Source organism: Hordeum vulgare, chromosome 2H, assembly GCF_904849725.1.
Source record: "Hordeum vulgare subsp. vulgare chromosome 2H, MorexV3_pseudomolecules_assembly, whole genome shotgun sequence".
NCBI lineage: Eukaryota > Viridiplantae > Streptophyta > Magnoliopsida > Poales > Poaceae > Hordeum > Hordeum vulgare.
Window position 1 is genome coordinate 199023444 of NC_058519.1, and position 18211 is coordinate 199041654.

General features: G+C 47.4%; 1 long non-coding RNA gene across 1 annotated transcript; it reads right to left on the reverse strand.

Moving 5' to 3' along the window:
• Positions 1–14885: 14885 nt before the first annotated feature.
• LOC123429903 lies at positions 14886–16229 on the reverse strand. The gene is made up of 2 exons (XR_006622777.1): positions 15527–16229; positions 14886–15436 (listed from the first exon to the last, which is right to left on the reverse strand). It is a non-coding gene; the product is annotated as an uncharacterized LOC123429903 (long non-coding RNA).
• Positions 16230–18211: the final 1982 nt, after the last annotated feature.

An 18211-nucleotide genomic window follows, 5' to 3' on the forward strand; every position in this document is an offset into this window, starting at 1 on the left:
GTCAAAGAACACATGTGCCGCTCCTCCATAGAGAAGTGCATGGCAATTGGAGAAGAGATCCCTCAGCTCCTAGCTGCGGAGTTCATCTGCGAGTTTACCACTCCGAGTGGTTGGCGAATATGGTCATGGTGCTAAAGAAGAACAATTCACTCCGAATGTGCATTGACTTCAAACACCTTCCTCTACCTCGCATAGATCAACTAGTCCATACGAATGCCGGATGTGAACTCCTGTAGTTCCTGGATGCGTACTCCGGGTACCACCAGATCCAAATATGCAAACGAGATGAAATAAGAACAGCCTTCATCGCCCCATTCGGGTGCTTTTTCTACATCATGATGCCATTCGGCCTCAAGAATGCTGGAGCCACTTTCGAGTGCATGATCCAAAAATGCTTACATGAACAGATCAATCGGAACACCGAAGCATACATGGACGACATCGTGGTCAAGTCAAGGAAAGGTTCCGACCTCCTGGCCAACCTTGCCGAGACCTTTGCGAACCTCCGGCACTTCGGGATTAAGCTCAATCCGGCCAAGTGCACCTTCGGTGTTCCGGCTGGTAAGCTACTAGGTTTCCTAATTTCTGAACGGGGTATTGATGCCAATATCGACAAGATCGGTGCCATCATCGAAATGAGATGGCCGGAGCGCATCCATGATGTCCAAAGGCTTACGGGTTGCCTTGCAGCCCTAAGCCGCTTCATCTCAAGACTCGGTGGAAGGCTCCGCCTCTTTAACGATTGATGAAGAAATCCTATAGATTCGAGTGGACCAACGAGGCGTAGGTTGCATTCGACCAGCTCAAAGCCCTACTCTCCACCCAGTCGGTGTTAGCTGCTCCAAATAGCTAGGAGCCCTTGCTCCTGTACATTGCTGCCACTAGCCAAGTGGTTAGCACCTTTCTCAACATAGAGTGTGAGGAAGCAGGCAAATCGCACAAGGTGCAAAGACCCATGTACTACATCTCCAATGTATTGACCCCCTCAAAGCAAAGGTACCCGCACTATCATAAGCTGGTGTACGATATCTATCTCACAGTAAAGTAGGTGGTCCACTACTTCCAAGATCACTCAGTTACTGTCATCAGTGACGCTCCCTTGGCGGAAATTATGCACGATCGGGACGCTACGGACCGAGTGGTCAAATGGGCGATTGAGCTCCCCTCGTTGGAGATCAAGTTTGAAGCCAAGAAAGAAATCAAGTCTCATGCCTTGGTGGACTTCCTAGCCAAATGGATAGAGCAATAGTAGCCGCCCCCGGGCATCCCCGAGCATTGGACCATGTTCTTCGATCGCTCTAAAATGACCCATGGCTTGGGGGCTGGAGTGGTTCTTGTTTACCCTAGGGGATACCGACTGAACTACATGCTGCAAATCCACTTCGACTCGTCCAACAACAAGGCCGAGTATGAGGCCCTCCTATACGGTCTCCACATGGCCATTTCACTCGGTATTCACCGGTTGATGGTTTATGGTGACTCGGATCTCGTTGTGAACCAAGTAATGTAGGAATGGGACATTCAAACCCCAGCAATGATGGTCTACTGCAATACGGTCAGGAAATTGGAGAAAAACTTCAAAGGGTTGGAACTACACCATGTACCTCGAGCCAAGAATCAAGCGTCCGATGACTTGGCAAAAATCGGTTCCACTCAAAAAACTGTTCCGAAAGGCGTGTTCCTCGAACATCTACGCGCCACTCAGGCAAGGAAGATCCCTTCACGAAGGAGCTCCCACAAGCGATCGGTCCGTCAAATCCGAGTGGGATCGACGTCCCGGCCATGGTCAACCTCATCAACGAGATATTGGTCATCACGCCCGAATGGACATAGCCTTATCTGGCTTACTTGCTCCAGCAAGAACTCCTTGAAGACGAAGAGGAATCCCGCCGAATGGTTCAGTGGTCTAAAGCTTTTGAAGTCCTTGGAGATAAGCTATAAAAGAAAAGTGCCATAGGAGTCAGCCAAATGTGCATTTCCCCGAAGGAAGGACTAAAGATCCTGCATAAGATTCACTCAGGAACCTGTGGGCACCAAGCGTCTTCTCGGTCACTTGTGGCCAAGGCTTTCCGAGCGGGGGTTTATTAGCCCCGAGACAATGAGGCTGCAAAGGACATGGTCGAACTTTGCGTCGGATGCCAGTTCTACAGAAATCAAACACACAAGCATGCATCCGCACTGAAGACGACTCCACTCACCTGGCCCTTTGTCGTGTGGGGCCTCGACATGGTCAGCCCTTTACGGACCGGGACGAGTGGATTCACCCACCTGCTAGTGACCGTGGATAAGTTCACCAAGTGGCTCGAGGCAAATACCATAAAAAGTCTGGATTCATCGACTCCTATCAGTATCATTCGACTGAATATTTTCAGGTTCGTAGTTCCTCACGACATCATCACCAACAATGGGTCCAATTTTGACTCGGACGATTTTCGCGAGTTCTGTCACTCCCAAGTCACCCCGGTTAATTACGCCTCCGTGGTTCACCCGCAGTCGAATGGACAAGAAGAACGAGAAAACGACATGATCCTACAGGGTCTAAAGCCCCGTCTAATGAGCGATCTCAAGTACGCCGCACACGCTTGTGTAGAGGAGCTACCTTCCGTTCTGTCGGGTATGCGGACAACTCCAAACTGTTTGTCTAATCGTACCCCTTTGTTCATCGTGTAAGGGTTCAAAGTTGTTCTGCCATGTGAGTTACGTCACAACTCCACCCCCAGTGGAGCAATACAACGAAGCCGAAGCCGAAGCAGCTCGACAAGATAGCTTGGATCTCTTGGAAGAAGAGAGAGCTGGCCCTCATTCGGTCCACTTTGTACCAGCAGGACCTGAGGTGTTACCGTGTCATGCAAGTCAGAGGCTGAGCTTTTTAGGAGGGGGATTTGGTCCTCCGACTAGACCAGCAAAAACCTCACAAGCTGGCACTTCCATGGAAAGGGCCCTACGCCATCTCCAAGGTCCTACACAACGGATCTTATCGATTATACAGCCTCAAGCATGGAGTGGAGGAGCCCAGGACTTGGAACACGGACCTGCTGTGCAAGTTCTACACGTAGAACATACCGTTTTCATTCCTGTAATGAATCCCAATGGCCAAAATAATAAAATATTATTTTCTTCAGCTATTCAGAAGTACTCCACTACGGTGAAACATGCCCCAAGTGGGTATGAAAATCCTTAGCAGCGAATCCGTTTTTGCCTTGGGTAAAACCTGCCCTGAGTGAGGATGACATCCATGCTCGCGGTCTTAGCTACGGACCAGCTTTCGCCTAAGTCAAAATTTTGAATGGGGACATGATCATCATTTGGACGCCAAGATGGACAGGACCATGAACGAGTTCACAAGTACTATCACCTCGTTAGCGAACCTTTTTTCGCCTAAGGTAGACCCTTCCCCTGTGATGAGAGCCTCCACGCTCGGGGCCTTACCTGCGAACCAGCTTTCGCCTAAGCTGAAGCGGTCCTGAATGAAGGTAAGATCTTCATTCAGATGCCAAGATGGATAGAACAATCGCTCCTTAGCAGGGAATCCATTTTCGCCTAGGGTAAAACCTACCCCGAGTGAGGATGACGTCCATGTTTGGGGGCTTAGCTGTGGACAAACTTTCACCTAAGTCAAAATGGTTCCGAATGAGGACATAATTGTCATTCGGACACCAAGATGGACAAGACCATCAACGAGTTTGCAAGAACTATCATTTCGGTAGCAAACCTGTTTTCGCCTAAGGTAGACCCTTCCCCGAGTGAGGGAAGCCTCCACGCTCGGGGGCTTAGCTACGAACCAGCTTTCGCGTAAGTTGAAGCGGTCCCAAATGAAGGCAAGATCCTCATTGAGATGCCAAGATGAATAGAAAAATCATTCCTTAGCGGTGAATCTATTTTCACCTAGGGTAAAACCTACCCGGAGTAACGATGACATCCACGTTCGTGGGCTTAGCTGCAGACCAACTTTTTTCCTAAGTCAAAACAATTCTGAATGAAGGCAAGATCTTCATTCGGACGCCAAGATGAACATAACAATCATTCCTAAACGACGAAATTTGTTTTCGTCCAAGGGAAAATGTACCCCGAGTGAGGACAAGCCTTCATGCTCGAAGACTCGGCTGTGAACTTGTCTCGTCCGAGTGGAAATACCTCTGAACAAGGATAATCAAACGAACAAAATCCAACTGCAAATAAAAGTGAACGAAGTCGCATTCAGTTCAAGCAAAAGGGGCGCATGAGAGAGCCCAAGGCTCACTCGATGTTCAAAGGTTACATAAACCACTTGGTATCTCGAGGCAAATTACATCTTAAAGTTTTTCCAATCGTCACTCATTGGGTGGAGAATCCACTGCTTCCACAAAGGTATCAAGGTCAATTCCGTCGACGATCCGAGTGGCAACCTCCATGAACACCTCCATGAAGTCTTCAAACTTGATGCTTTTCCTGTTCACCACTCGGAGATTCTTAAATTTCTCCTCATCCACCCCTTGCAATGGATTCAGATGAGTGAGAGGGCAATGTCAGCTCAAGCCTGAGCCACAGACTTCTTCCAAGATTGGAGATGGCTGGAAACTGCATTCACACGGTCCACGATCGTCTGGGCATCCTTGAAGGGCTCCATGTCATGGCTGACCTCTTGGTCGATCTCCGTAACACCCGAATGGATCTACTTGAAGCAACCCAATGCTTAATTGATACGGGATTCCAGTCGGAGGAGAGCCAGCCCAGCGTTGTCCTTCATGAGCCCTGCTTTCGGGTTCAACTCCTTCTCGATCGATGCCGCCTCCTCTTCTACGTCGACAAAGAAGGCTTAGTCCAATCAAAGGCGAAATATGTGAAACATCACTGGGAAATGGAAAGGCAGTGGCAGAAATCATTCGGATTCTAAGCATACATTTGAGTTTCTGAACAAGTTCCATGTCGAAGTCCTCAATGAACTTCTATAGTTCATTTTTTTGGCGGTGACCTCCGCTAACTTTTTCTCCCACCCGGCGTAATGCTTCTTCATGGAAAGCTCCCCATCAGCTGTTTCCGCGGAAACCTACAAAATCCATTTCTCCTCTTCAAGTTTCTTGACGGACTTGAGCTTGGTTTTGGCCACCTTGGTCTTACGGTTGGCCTCCTTCCAAGATGACGCCAGTTCTTCGTCCCTCTTCTCGAGGGCCTCCTTCGTGGCAACTAAGGAATGGAATTCTTCAGCCTCTCAGTAAGGCGATCTAGCAAGATAGCCTCGGACGAATGGGAAGGAAAATAAGTTCAAGTGGCAGTCGGTTGGCAAAATTTACCTTCAACAACACGTTTCTCCTGATCAAGATGGTTACTCTTGGCTTTTTCAGCCTCGAGACTGAGACACAAGTCCAGCAGATCCTAATCCGCCGCTTTGGTATGGCTTCTGAGCCCACAAGCAGTCAACCAACAGCAAGAAAAAATCAACAAAAATACATCAATTTTAACTCTAAGACTACTGCCGACTGCCTCAGTCGATGACAGTCTCGGGGACTACATCCAGTGGGTGTGCTCACCACGCCCCAACTGGAAGGACATGAGGAGGAAACAAGGCTCTCTACCTTGCCAACCTCTATCGAACAAAAAGAGAAACTGGGACTACCGCCGATTGCAACAGTCGGCGATAGCCTCGGGAACTATACCTAGTGGGTGCGCTCAGCGTGCCCCCACTGGAAGGATAGGAGGAGGAAACAAGGCTCCGTACTTTATCAACCAATATCGAACAAAAACAAAAACTAAGACTATGGCCGATTGCCACAGTCGACGATAGCCTCGGGGACTACACCTAGTGGGTGCGCTCAGCGCCCCCCCCCCCCACCGAAAGCAAACACCCAGTGGGTGTGCCTCCGAGTGTACCCACTCTAGATACCCACTCGGGATCAAATTTCGAAACAAGTATGAAAAAAGTGTGTGCGTAAGGAACTCATCCGAATGTTCTCTGCCACGGCCTCACTTGCGTCATACGCCTCCTTCAGCAGCCCGACCATCACTTCCAGCTGGGCCAGAGCCTCCTTGTGCGCCCCCTCGTGATCCTCCGGGATATGGTGGAGCTGGAAGTTGTTACGGTCAATGGGAGGAGGTTATGGAACACTTGAGGCACCTGATCCGAGTGACGCCCCAGCAGGGGCAGTCTGCCGATTCACAGGAGTCTTGGCCTTCACCATCACTCAACTTAGTGTTGCTGCCTGCTTCGACACCTCCCCAACTGTAGAAGGGACTTCAGGGTCGGGCTCAATTACATTCTGCGACCCTGCACATGTTCACAAGGAGTTTGAAATGACACTTTTGGAATAAACACCAAAACCCGTATGAATCGGCAGAAAAGTTCAAGAGTTACCTTTGGAAGAAGTGACATCAGCATCAGCCTTTCCTTTGTCAGAGGTCTTGGGCTCCAATGAAGCGGTCGAAATATTGGCCCTGCACCAGAAACAATAGAAAACTCAACTATCACTCGGCGGGTCTTGGTCAAAAAATATGAAATCAATCGACAACAATACTTACATTGAGGCCACAGGTACATCGACTTTCAAGCACGATAGGATGGCCTTCCGGTACTAGGATCTCAATACCTTGGGTTGTTCGGCAGTCTTCTCTGGAGTCGTCCCCGTCTTTGTCTTCCCCCGCTTGGAACTGGGGTCGGCATTGCCAACGCACTCGGTTTTGTCACCTTAGGGGTCCTCAAAGTGCCGGCACGGATCCTAGGATCCTGGCGCGCCTTGGAGAAGGCTTCGGCCGGGACCTTGTCACACGGAAAAGCCTTTGTGTTATCCCCTTGGTCATCGTCACTCTCCTCCGTCTCATCGTCATCATCGTCATTGTCATCTTCTTCATTCGAGCCCTCCAACGCTCGGTGTCACTCGCCACGTCGTCTGGTGCATGGTCAACCACCGGGACGGAGTTGACCAGCCTTGTAAAAGCCTCCCGAATGACCGAAGCCGCATTACAAACAAAGACTGAAACAATGCAGTTCCCTCGGTCTTGATGCACAATGGCTCACCTCATTCATCTGCAGATTCACCGAGAAGGGAGGCACCGCCCTGGCCCCCCTGGGATTTTTGCTCACCGTGGTGATGGCCTTGAGCTTGTCTTTCAGCTTCTCTGTCGTGAGCTTTTACCGGTGAACACAAGTAGGGTCATCCGGCCCCTTATAGATCCACATGGGATGGGTTGTGACCTGAAGGGGGTGGATTCCACGCTGAAAGAAAACTTCCAAGAGGTCCATTCTGTTGACACCAACCAACGCAATCACTAGGATATCTAGATCAACCTTCTCCTCCTTCGACATGGTCAAAGAAGGATCCGACTAAATCCTATCAACCGAGTATGTTGGGAGACCCGAGAGGCCCTTGCTAACGGGGACATCCTCGCAATAGAAGCAAGAATCCTGCCAACCCTTCACATAATCGGGAAAGTACATCTCAGGAAAGCTATTCTTGCCCCTAAGTTATATTCCTAATCCCCCACAGATCTGAACCACGTTGGTTTTTCCCACACTGAGAAGACTTCTTGACGGTCTTCACTCGGCATGTGAATAAGTGTTTGAACAAACCCCAGTGCGGATAACATCCGAGGAAGTTCTCACACAAAGAGACGAATGCAGCTAAATACAAAACAACATTGGGGTGGGGGAGGTGGTGAAACTGGGCACCAAAGAAAGAGAGGAATGCTCAGAAAAAAGGATGCGAAGGCAAAGAAAAACCTCTCTCAACTTGGCTGACAAGGAGCACTCACTCGTCACCTCTTGGCGTGGGCTCCAGTTCGCCATCATAGGGCAGCCGCCAGCTCCCCAGAGTGATGAACCCTTGCTCTCCACCTTCTCCAAGCGCCCCGTCGAGACCCGGGACGACATCCAGTCGTGTTGGATCCAGCCTTGCAGGGGCGCTCCGTAACTCGAGGAGGATCCGTGCATACCTCCCTTGTCCCTCTCGTACTTCGCTATTGCTCCCTTCGCCACGTCGCATGGCAAAGGAGAGGAGGCGGGAGTCGTCGAGGGCGGCGAGCAGCTCTTGGTTTCGGCAGCGAGGTTTGAAGGCGGAGATGGAATGGCTAGGATCTAATGTGTGATTCCCTCCCCTCTCCATATCGCCCTTAAATTACTCCGTGGGAAGATACACATCGAGTACTTCGTCGTCCCAAGGAAGATCTACAGCATCCCGATGACAACACGTACTATAGCACGCCGCGACATCACAAGTGTGGAAATCGGGGCGCCGCTGCACTACCTCCACTAACCATGTTGCCCCTGCTTCCACCGCCCTCGCGCGCTCTGCCAATTCAAAAGCAAGGAGAAACTGTTCGTCCTCGTAACCCGAATGGACTCCATGTCCACGACATGTGATGAGGTGAACCAATCATTCTCTCCGCCTGTCCCTCCACGGCACCCCGATCACTCGGGTAACATAAGAAGGCGACAAGATCGGCCTGCCTCTTTACGAGTGGGATCCGTCATGTCTCGCCGATTGGACATTTGGTGCTCCAAGCCCACAATCATCTAGATGATTGAATCTATCTTCCTGAAATATATTCGATCCCTATAGAATGCAAAGGTTCCGGCATGTCAATCATTTGGAATTCTATGCTCTTGAATCCGTAGTGGTTATCTAAGAGTCTGAATGACGCAGCCTCTAGCGGCAACCTTTGTGTCCCCTAGACGCCAAGGTTACCAAAGGGAGTCATTCAGTCGGCCAAAAAAACTCTACTAATTCAGGGGATACTGACTAGGTTGTACATTCGGGGTAGGCCTACGGACCTTTTCCATAGGCCCACCTAAGGCCCCATACGAACATCGTTGTAGTACAAGTCACCGATGTAGTCTCGACCTCACTCGGTAACAACATCCTCACTCGTTTACATGAGGTCACTCGGATCGCCTCGAGCACGTCGGACGCCCTCCGACACTTGATCCACAGCAAGGCGAGAACAACGAAGAGGCTGCAACGGCTAAGGTCTTAAACTACCACATGAAGTGCAGTGAAGGCCCGCGTTACTAGTAACGCCCGAGTTATAGTTGTAGTTTCTTGTAACTTCCATAGTTATTAGCATTAATTGCCCTTGAAATGAAGCTCGGTCGGTCATGGCGCACTCCATATAAACCACTCCTGGGCTCCTGCTCAAGGGTTAAGCATTCTATAATATCATACACCCATAAGAAAACACAAGCCTTAGGGCTCGAGACGTAGGGTTGTTACCACTCCTGAGTGGGGCCCGAACTCGTACATCCGAGTGACCAACTACGCTTAGCTAACCATCGCCCCTTTGTTTGTACCCGTCATACTATTCTCAGGATCATTCTCTCGATAGGAACCACATGTTACTAGTATGTCTCAAGAATTCGATGACGCCGCAGATTTAGGAAAGTAGCATGTTACTAGTATATTTTGGACCTTAATTAGTTGCAATTCTACATGGATCAACAAAAATAGATCTTTTATTTTTCTTGTTTCACTAGCATTTGTTGTTGCGCTCCCCCTCAGCTCTTTTCTGGATGTTGTTTATGAATATGCACTTCAGTTTTTGAAAATGTTGGCCACTAACATGGACGAAAGTATGGTTTATGTGTGTTTAGTTATTGTGGTTGTCATGACGGGTAATTCCATTTCATTATGTCTAGAATGATTTTTTTAAACATGCCAGTGGAATAAAATAGTGGTCATAGTTGACTCATTTCAAAAAGTTCACACTGTGCCTAAATGAACACAATGATAATATGAAAATATACACTGCAAAGATCCACTTATCTCCTATGTGGAAATATACAAAGAGAGGAAGGAATGATATCCACAACAAGGATCCGTTTATCTCCTAGGACGAAATATACCTACTACCATCGGGACACTAACACTAACCCTAAGAAAAATGAGAGAGGGAGGGGGCGGCGGACTTACCGTCGAGGTGCTCGGGGGCGTCGGGGGGAGGCGGCAACGACATGGGGTGTCAGCGGCAGGCAGAGACAGCGGCGACGTCTCGGAGAAGAGGATGAAAGGATGATAAGGTTTTTTACCGTGCGTCAGTCGGGAGCAGTTAAAACCGACTAGTGCTGGCGTGGGCCTAATGGGCCTAACCAGCCACGTCGGGCCTAATTTGCCAATGCCAGCACTAAGCAAATAGCTATGGCATACAAATTGGGTCCATGTCAACACTATTTGAAAATATTAGTGTTGGCGTTGTTGAGAAATTGCGTGCCACAAACAAGAGTTGTGGCTAGCAATTTCTCCACTAGTGTGGAGAACATTATGGAACAGATGCAGTATAAGCGGATGGATGAAAAAAAAATCCTTGGTGGAAAACATCGGCAACTCCCATTGTTGTTGTGTGCAAGTACATGTAAAGTCATGCTAAGTACAACATGCTTAACAACAACCAAATATACAAGGTATCCACTTGAAATAAACAAGGCATATATGCTCACTATAACAACCAAATATAGCCATTGGAAACTGCATTAATGCTCAACCAACCAACTAACCACCAGATATTGAAAATCAAGGCATCTCCTTGAAAACTAGACAAATTCTCAATCAAACACTACATGATTATCGCATGGCAAAAGCTACTATAACAATGGGTACGAGAGGGCTAGCTAGAAAAAGTATGATTGGGTCAAAGTATGTTGCCTCGCTTGTCATGTATGGGCTCCTTCTACTTGGAATATGTGGTTCCCAGGGTGCGCTCCCTGATGTCGTAGATGGGATGTTTCCTAGTGTAACAGTCATAGTATGTGCCCTTATCTTGGTCGATGAGATCTGACTTTGGAGCTAAGGATCCCAAGCCACCGCCATATAATGTTTTCTTCAGAAATGACAAAAGGGGCTTGATGGCATAGAAGGATCGCAAATCGATGACCGTGAGGCATACGAGATCAGTAGCGGGGCCTTTGATGAGATCAACAATGGTTTAAGAAGGGACGTTGTCGGTGGACCACTTAACTTGTGACATGGCCCGAGTCAAGCCGGTGATGTTGATGAGCTTGATGTCATAGCCGGCTCTCCAGAGCTACCGCCATATGCGAGACCGTAGACTTGAAGCCTTTGGCATGGCAACATAGTCAACATCTTCATCGACTTCCATGGCGAGGTGTTCCTCCTGGATCAAAGGGTCGACACGAATGGCGCCCACCTTGCCAGCGTACGACGGAGAGGCCATGACAGACTTTTTTTGCTCGTATGCTCCTCGAGCTCCACGGGATATGTGGTCGGACTGATTAGGCTGCGACTCTCTGGAGTACGGGATGGGCATCTGGGGGAAGGGACACCGCTGTCCACATATAAAAACTCAGGGCGGCAATGGTGTATGTGGATCGGTAGGGATCCTGAACTTGTTTAGCTATGAGGCACGGGCAGACCGGCTGAGGTTGGTGGTGGCAGGTGGCGGCGGGGGCGAGTTAGTGTTCAAGAGGGGGAGGAAGGGGAAGGGGTTTGTAGTGGACAGGGGGGAGGGAGTGTTTGCGGATGTGCCGCTTCTACTGAAAATTTTAGTAGAGATGATGATGGACGATGGATGTCGACGGTTCAAATTCCTCGACAGTTGAAATTCTACTATAGGGTCGGTGGTGGATGAGGGAGGGCGGCAGTTGAAACACCGCCTCCACTTAAATTTTGGTAAAGGAACCGAAGCGGGGCGGGAGCAACCAAGATCGCACACGATCCAAACATAATAAAGTGTGTAAGTTGTAACAAAATGTCGTGTCACGAAACCACGAATGTTTGCATCGCTCAAGGCGGTAGCTTTTTCTGAGATTTCTCAAGGCGGGTAGCTGTTTTTGAGATTTCTCAAGGCAGGTTCATCTCATACGGTTTATCCTTAATTTCAGACGCATACGTGAAATTCATCCTAAATGTCCGCAGGGCCCACAAACATATGACACAAACATTAGGATAATTTTTCTCAATTTTCACCACAAAATGCCTTACTTTGTAGCGGATTAGTTGACATTAGATCATAATCTCGGTAATTTACGAACAATTTATCAATTTGCATGAAGATGAACTGCATAAAATATCCACTACGCCATGGATGCATACAAACGTCGTGGCTGCACCATCATCATGACCTTCCTCGGCTCACAAGGAGTTTTCAGAGGAGCTCCTCAACTCGATGAGCTCCACTGATTCCACGACGGTGACCGGCGGGGCTACCTCGGCCGGAGCGACTGCGGCACCTCTCGCAATGACTGCTACTATTGAGGAGGCTACCTTCTCCACGGTGGCATCCCCTGAAGCATGCACCATCGTCGAAGAAGTTGTCGTGATGACCGCGTGGGCCATCAGGAATACATGGGTGCCGCTCTCGCAAGAGCTGCATCCCTGGTCAACATGACCACTGTTGCCAGTGCTGTAGCCGCAGCTTTAAGGCCTGCACTGGCCTGCAACGTGGCTAAGAGGCATGTGGCGGCCTGCTCCACCACCTTCTGGTCCTGCTCTTGTCTCTTTTTGCCCGCTACATATGAGTTCTTCGTCAGTCGCTTCGTGTTCGCACTCTCTCACCATTTCAGATCCCTAGATGTGTTCCGAATGACATTCGCAAATGCGATAGATTGTTCTACAACGACAGTGAGACGACGCTCCTCCTCTTCGCGCATGAACGCATCGAGCCCCAATTCCTGGACGGGCAGAGCGATGGCCATCTGCATCCGATGCTGAAACTCGAGGTCCACGTCGTCGTTGGTGGCCGCGACAGATGGCAGTTGACCATTGACCGGGATGGAGGCCAGCACATCAGAATCCTATATCCCGTCGTCGCCGGCCGCGACAACTGGCTGTTTGCCGTTGCCCGTCATGGAGGCCAATGCGTCGGAATCTTCTATCACGTCATCATCCAACACTGTAGGGACGACGCCATATGCACCCCCATGGTTGCGCACTCGTCCATTTGATGTGTGTGGTGGTGGTGGCAAGCTATCGGCGAAAAAATTAACTGTTAGCCATCAGCGGCAAGATCTTTTATAGGTCGCTGCCGGGTTTGGGTTTTTACTGTGCATATTACCCCTTTGCACTGGCTGACGCTTGCGGTTGTCACCACTATGCGAAGTTAATTTTGAAGTGTATGAGCATCGCACACGGCTAGAGTAGTACACTCGTGTCTGTTGGGGATACAATCACAACGATTGTTTCGTCATATTAGTTTACTATTTTAGATAACAACATCTTTTGGGGTATAGGACAAAAATAAAACGCGAGGGAGGGTCAAAACACAACCGAGCCAGCTAGTGGCCCAAATATATACTCCCCCCATTTCCCCCATTTCTAAATGTAAGTTTTTAGAGATTTCACTAGGGACTACGTACCTATGGAGCAAAATAAGTGAATCCACACTCTAAAATATGTATATATACATATCTATATGTACATCGTTGTGAAATCTCTTAAAAAGACTTGTATTTAGGAATTGATGAAGTATATATATGTGGCACATTATGTATATATGCATGTAGGGTGTTGCCCCTACACTATGTGTGAGAGGAGGGGATCCTATGAACACATTACCTTGCTCAAAATTTCTCACACATTCAGTAATGCATGACTGGCCGTAAGACAACCAAGAGAATCTATACCTTAATTTGTTCAAACCTTCACATATTGTTGTTGGTTAATAGGGATATATGGACCACACGGTCCCCACGAGTTGGTGTGTCGTTGAAGATCGGTTGAGCGGGGCTAGAAGAACACCATTTCCCTACATGTGGCCAAATGTGTATATATAGGAAAAGGGTGTGGACCGGTGTTTAAATAACAATTCACGACACTATGATGTGGCATGTACCTACCTTAGAAAAGTGGACATACCCCCTTAAGATTGGTTATATACATATATGGTCGCGCTATTTATCACCCTGGATGAGGAATAGTTATTCTTCATACCTCTCTATTTTAACATCAATGCACCATAATTTTACGTTATGTAAATTTTGTCTTATTTTATACGCAAAAAGAGACCATGAAAAAAATAATCAATGTAAAAAGATTTTATGTCACGTAAAATTACGAACATACAAAATAGTGTAAAAAATACAATAAATTATTTTTTTCTGGTCTTGTGACCTAAATTTTTGTTTTTATTTTATTAAATTTTACATATTAATTCGATATAAATATAAGTATGTATATTTTAAATATAATTTATTTATAAATTAAACGTAAGATTATCTCGGGTGAAGAATAAACTATTCTGCACCGTGGGTGACGAATAGAGTATATATATATATATATATATATATATATATATTCTGCACAAACTTCCCAGCTGCACGCTCAACGTTGGTGCACTGCATCCCTATCAAACGAAACACTCCAATGTGAGGAGAAAAAACCGCACGCGCATTTTCAACATCATATTGGATCCAGTTTTTAAACCGTTTGTCGGAAATACACGTATAATATACCATTAGATTTCTACAAAAAATCCCCAACTCCGTCATGTTGAGCATTTTTCATGATTCATCGCGGTTTGGGGGAAGTTTCAAAAATGGTCGGAACGAGACGTGTGATATGACGTTTGAAAGCTATTAAATAGGCAGAACTTTCATACGTTGGTCTTTTGTTGAGATTCGTGACAGTGTGTTTTTTCACGACACCCAAATCAACGCGTGAACCGCATGGGATAGAAGAGTGCACTGCTTTTTTACGGGAAGGCGCACTGCATCTGACGGGCAAGTGAACTGCATGATTTTCTTTTGTTCAACATAAATGTCTTCCACACGCACAACTGAAGTGCACTTCACATCAGACGCGAGTTAACTTCGTCGAATTGAGAAGCAAACTTCGTTGAGATGTATTGTTCTCATCCTTTTTATGAATGTGTCCTGGCTTTTGAGACGAGGCAAATGTACTACATTAATGCTTTTTATTAAGTGAACCACAAAGCATTTCATGTGCGCACGCATCGGACTGCAAGTACACTACCACATAACCACATGAGTGCATTGCTCGAACTGCAACGAAATCATACAAACATACATGTATACTCCAATCCCACAACAAAACGAGTACAGGACGTCTTTCAAAAATAAACTGCACTACAAGGTTATAAAATAAAATAAATTGAATTGATCCCCAAGCTTAATAGACCGCCTCCAATCATTGAAGGCGGTTGCACTGGACTTGGGGACGGAGTGAACGCTTCACCACAACTGATGCTCGTCAGGGAAGGGAAGGAGCTGCAGTCAAACCTGCATCGCCCAGAAACTGCAGCTGCGGGCTGCACGAACCCATGTACTGAACCGACGGAGTACAAGATGTGCACTTCCAAGGCGAATGGTGACCTCATCGCTATGGATTTGAGGGTGGAAGGAAGACGAGGTGAGATGGAACCGGATCCCGCAGGACCCTCCATGCGTAGCTGTGGCAGCTACCACATTCGTCGTCCTCCTTGGTAGATCTGGATGCGGGGCACCATGGAGAAGGTGGGGAAGGTAGGGGCTCGGCTCTGGCGGTGGTCAGCCTGAATCAGCCTGAAGACGACGCAAAGGTCAACGGCCGCCGGGGGCGCAAATCTGGGTGTGGGGGATGGGATCCTCCCGCGGGCGAGGGTGGATCTCTACCTTGGCGGCGCCCAGGCCGATGACATCGATGCAAGGCAGGGGCGTCGCGAGCCCATGCCGGCGATGCTACTGAGCATGAGGGGATGCAACACTCTTGGTCCCCTTGGTCAAGTACGCAAGGGAGCCGTCTCGGGGTACGAGCATCAGGCAGGGCAGAGCCGTGGAAATCCATAGACGGCGGCGCGGCCCCTGTTGGAGATGAGGTGAGATGTGGATCGGAAGGAAGGTGGAGAGAGGTGGGTGGTCCTGCGAGGTGGAAGGAAGGTGGCTAGGGGGTCGCCAGCAGCCGGATCCGTTTTTTGTGGTTGCACCAATGGCTATGGCGACCAGATCCGGTGGTTGAGACACCGGGGGCCGAGGGCTGCACAATCCAGCCATGATCGCTGGGTGGCGCAGGAGCAAGAGGAGGGTGTTTCCCGTGGGACGCGGTCGGAGGTTGTGGCGGGCGGCACATCATCGGAGAAGGTGGGGATGGTATGCGCACGGTGCGCCGGAGAAGGTGGGGATGGTATGCGCACGGTGCGTCGGAGAAGGTGGGGAGGGAGCTCGGGCGCCGCCGGAAGGAAGTTTGGGCGCAAGCTGGCTAGGAGGGGATCAAAGATTTGGTGGAGGTCGTGGGAGAGAGAGAGTATAAGGTGGGTGGGTTATTTGTTCCTTTTGCCCCGTGCAGTGCAGTTCGGTCGATATCTCTGGCGGGGTTAGTTTGTAGCTACGGGCGGTGCAAAATTGTTAGCAGAATAAGCGGTTTATTATCAGAATAAGGGTCTTAAGGGGTGTGTGTAGAATAGATCCACCCTCTCTATATAATATACGGAATATTTAAAATATTCAGAATAATTAAAATATTTAAAATTAATCTAAACTATATTAAGTTACAAATTCAGGTTTTAATGTTGATATACGTGATTACGTATACGAGTTATTAAATTAATACAAAGTTATTTATTTATTTTATATTATTTTAGTACGAAGTGTTTTTAAATTATTTCGCTTATATTGCAGGATCTTTGAGGGGCTGTCGAGGCCAACAAGACGACTGAGGTGTACGCAGTGGTGTAATATCCTACTCAGTACTTACCATATTTATCATTATGTTGTTTCAGATGTAGCTAAGTTTGTTCACTTGATGTTTTAGTTGCAAATTTATGGAGTAAATTCCTATCGTCTTCCCAGGCAGTTCCACCCGAAGGGAACACTTCTCTACGGTCATAAGGTTCTCATTCAAATGCCATAAAAGGCTACACAGAGAACTACCGGCAGAGTTTTCTCCTATAGGATCCCTAGCATAAGAACTCGTTCCATAAATTCAAAAATAAAATACCAAGTGAAAACACGAAACTACATCATTTCCACAACATAATTTACATATGGTTTTCCCTTTCGGGAACCCCCGAAGGGTTTACACAGGGATAAAGAAATTACCTTCTAACTACCTTCGCGAGCTTACAAATGCTCTAAATATTGTAGCTCTTTATTACACGATAAGGAAGTACTACTACTACTACTTGAGCAAAGAGTTTGCTAGCTGAGTTGCAACTCTGTGCTCTATCTGTGGCTGGTTCTTCTCCGTCTGGTGTCTCTCTTCGCAGCAAGGCTCCTCCTTTTATAGGCAAGAGAGCACCTCTTGGATGGCTTCCGGGAGAAGGCTCCTCTATTATTTCCTCCTTCTTTCTCCTTGTCCATCATGCACCTAGTTTTTAGGCCTTCTAGGCTTTATAGGCTTTGTAGCCATTATAGCCCTTCTTTCTAGGGTATTGAGTGCATGTTGGAGAGGTTTGCACACCGTGTCTTGGCTGCCAATGGAGGTGGCATTGTCTTTTTTTTTTTTGATTTTCTTCTTCGTCATGATTTTGTCTTGGACTTTAATCTTCAGGAATATTACAATCTTTGGATATGCATGTGCCCGTACACTGCCTACTGATATGTGTATGCGGGCATACTTGGCTGGAAACATGCACATGTGTGTGCATTGGCTATTGATATGCGTACGCATACATGCTGCATTTTTTTTTTGAGGGGGGTCTTCCCTGCCCATATAATTGATATTTCATATCAATATACACTAAGATTCTAAATTCCTATCAGCATTTAGTCGGAGTATATGTCCTCCGCGCCCGAATGATTGATAGTAATATCAATTCAAATTCAGTGACATTTGAAGTTGGGTTTTACTCAGGTGGCTGCCCATGCCCTGCGATATCCATATGATCCTCATCTAAAAGATGGAAATCATACTTCGTATCACATTCTTTCTTTATATCTTCAAATCTTATTTTCATTTCAACCCTTATTTCTTCTAATATCTCTTCCTTTAATTCTTTCTTCATTATTTTTGACAATTCTTCAAATCTTTTGTCCATTTCTTGATCTATATATTCACTATCCAAAGGGTCTAGGCCCTTCAGAAGGCATTCTTTATATGTATAATTTTTTGGAGAACCTTCTTCCTTTATATTCTTTCCTGATGATTCTTCCTTGGTTATTTTAAATATTGGCATATTAGATGCATTGTTATCTGCATTCTTTCTCTTCTGGATATAATCTTTAGCCTTGGGGTCAATATAATAGTTTTCCCCTATCATTTTTCTTGCCCAAAACAAGGCCTCATCAATACCTTCATATTTTTTGAATGTTAAGTCTTGTCCCATTCGTTTTGCATCTAGTTTCTCTATCATGATGTCTTCC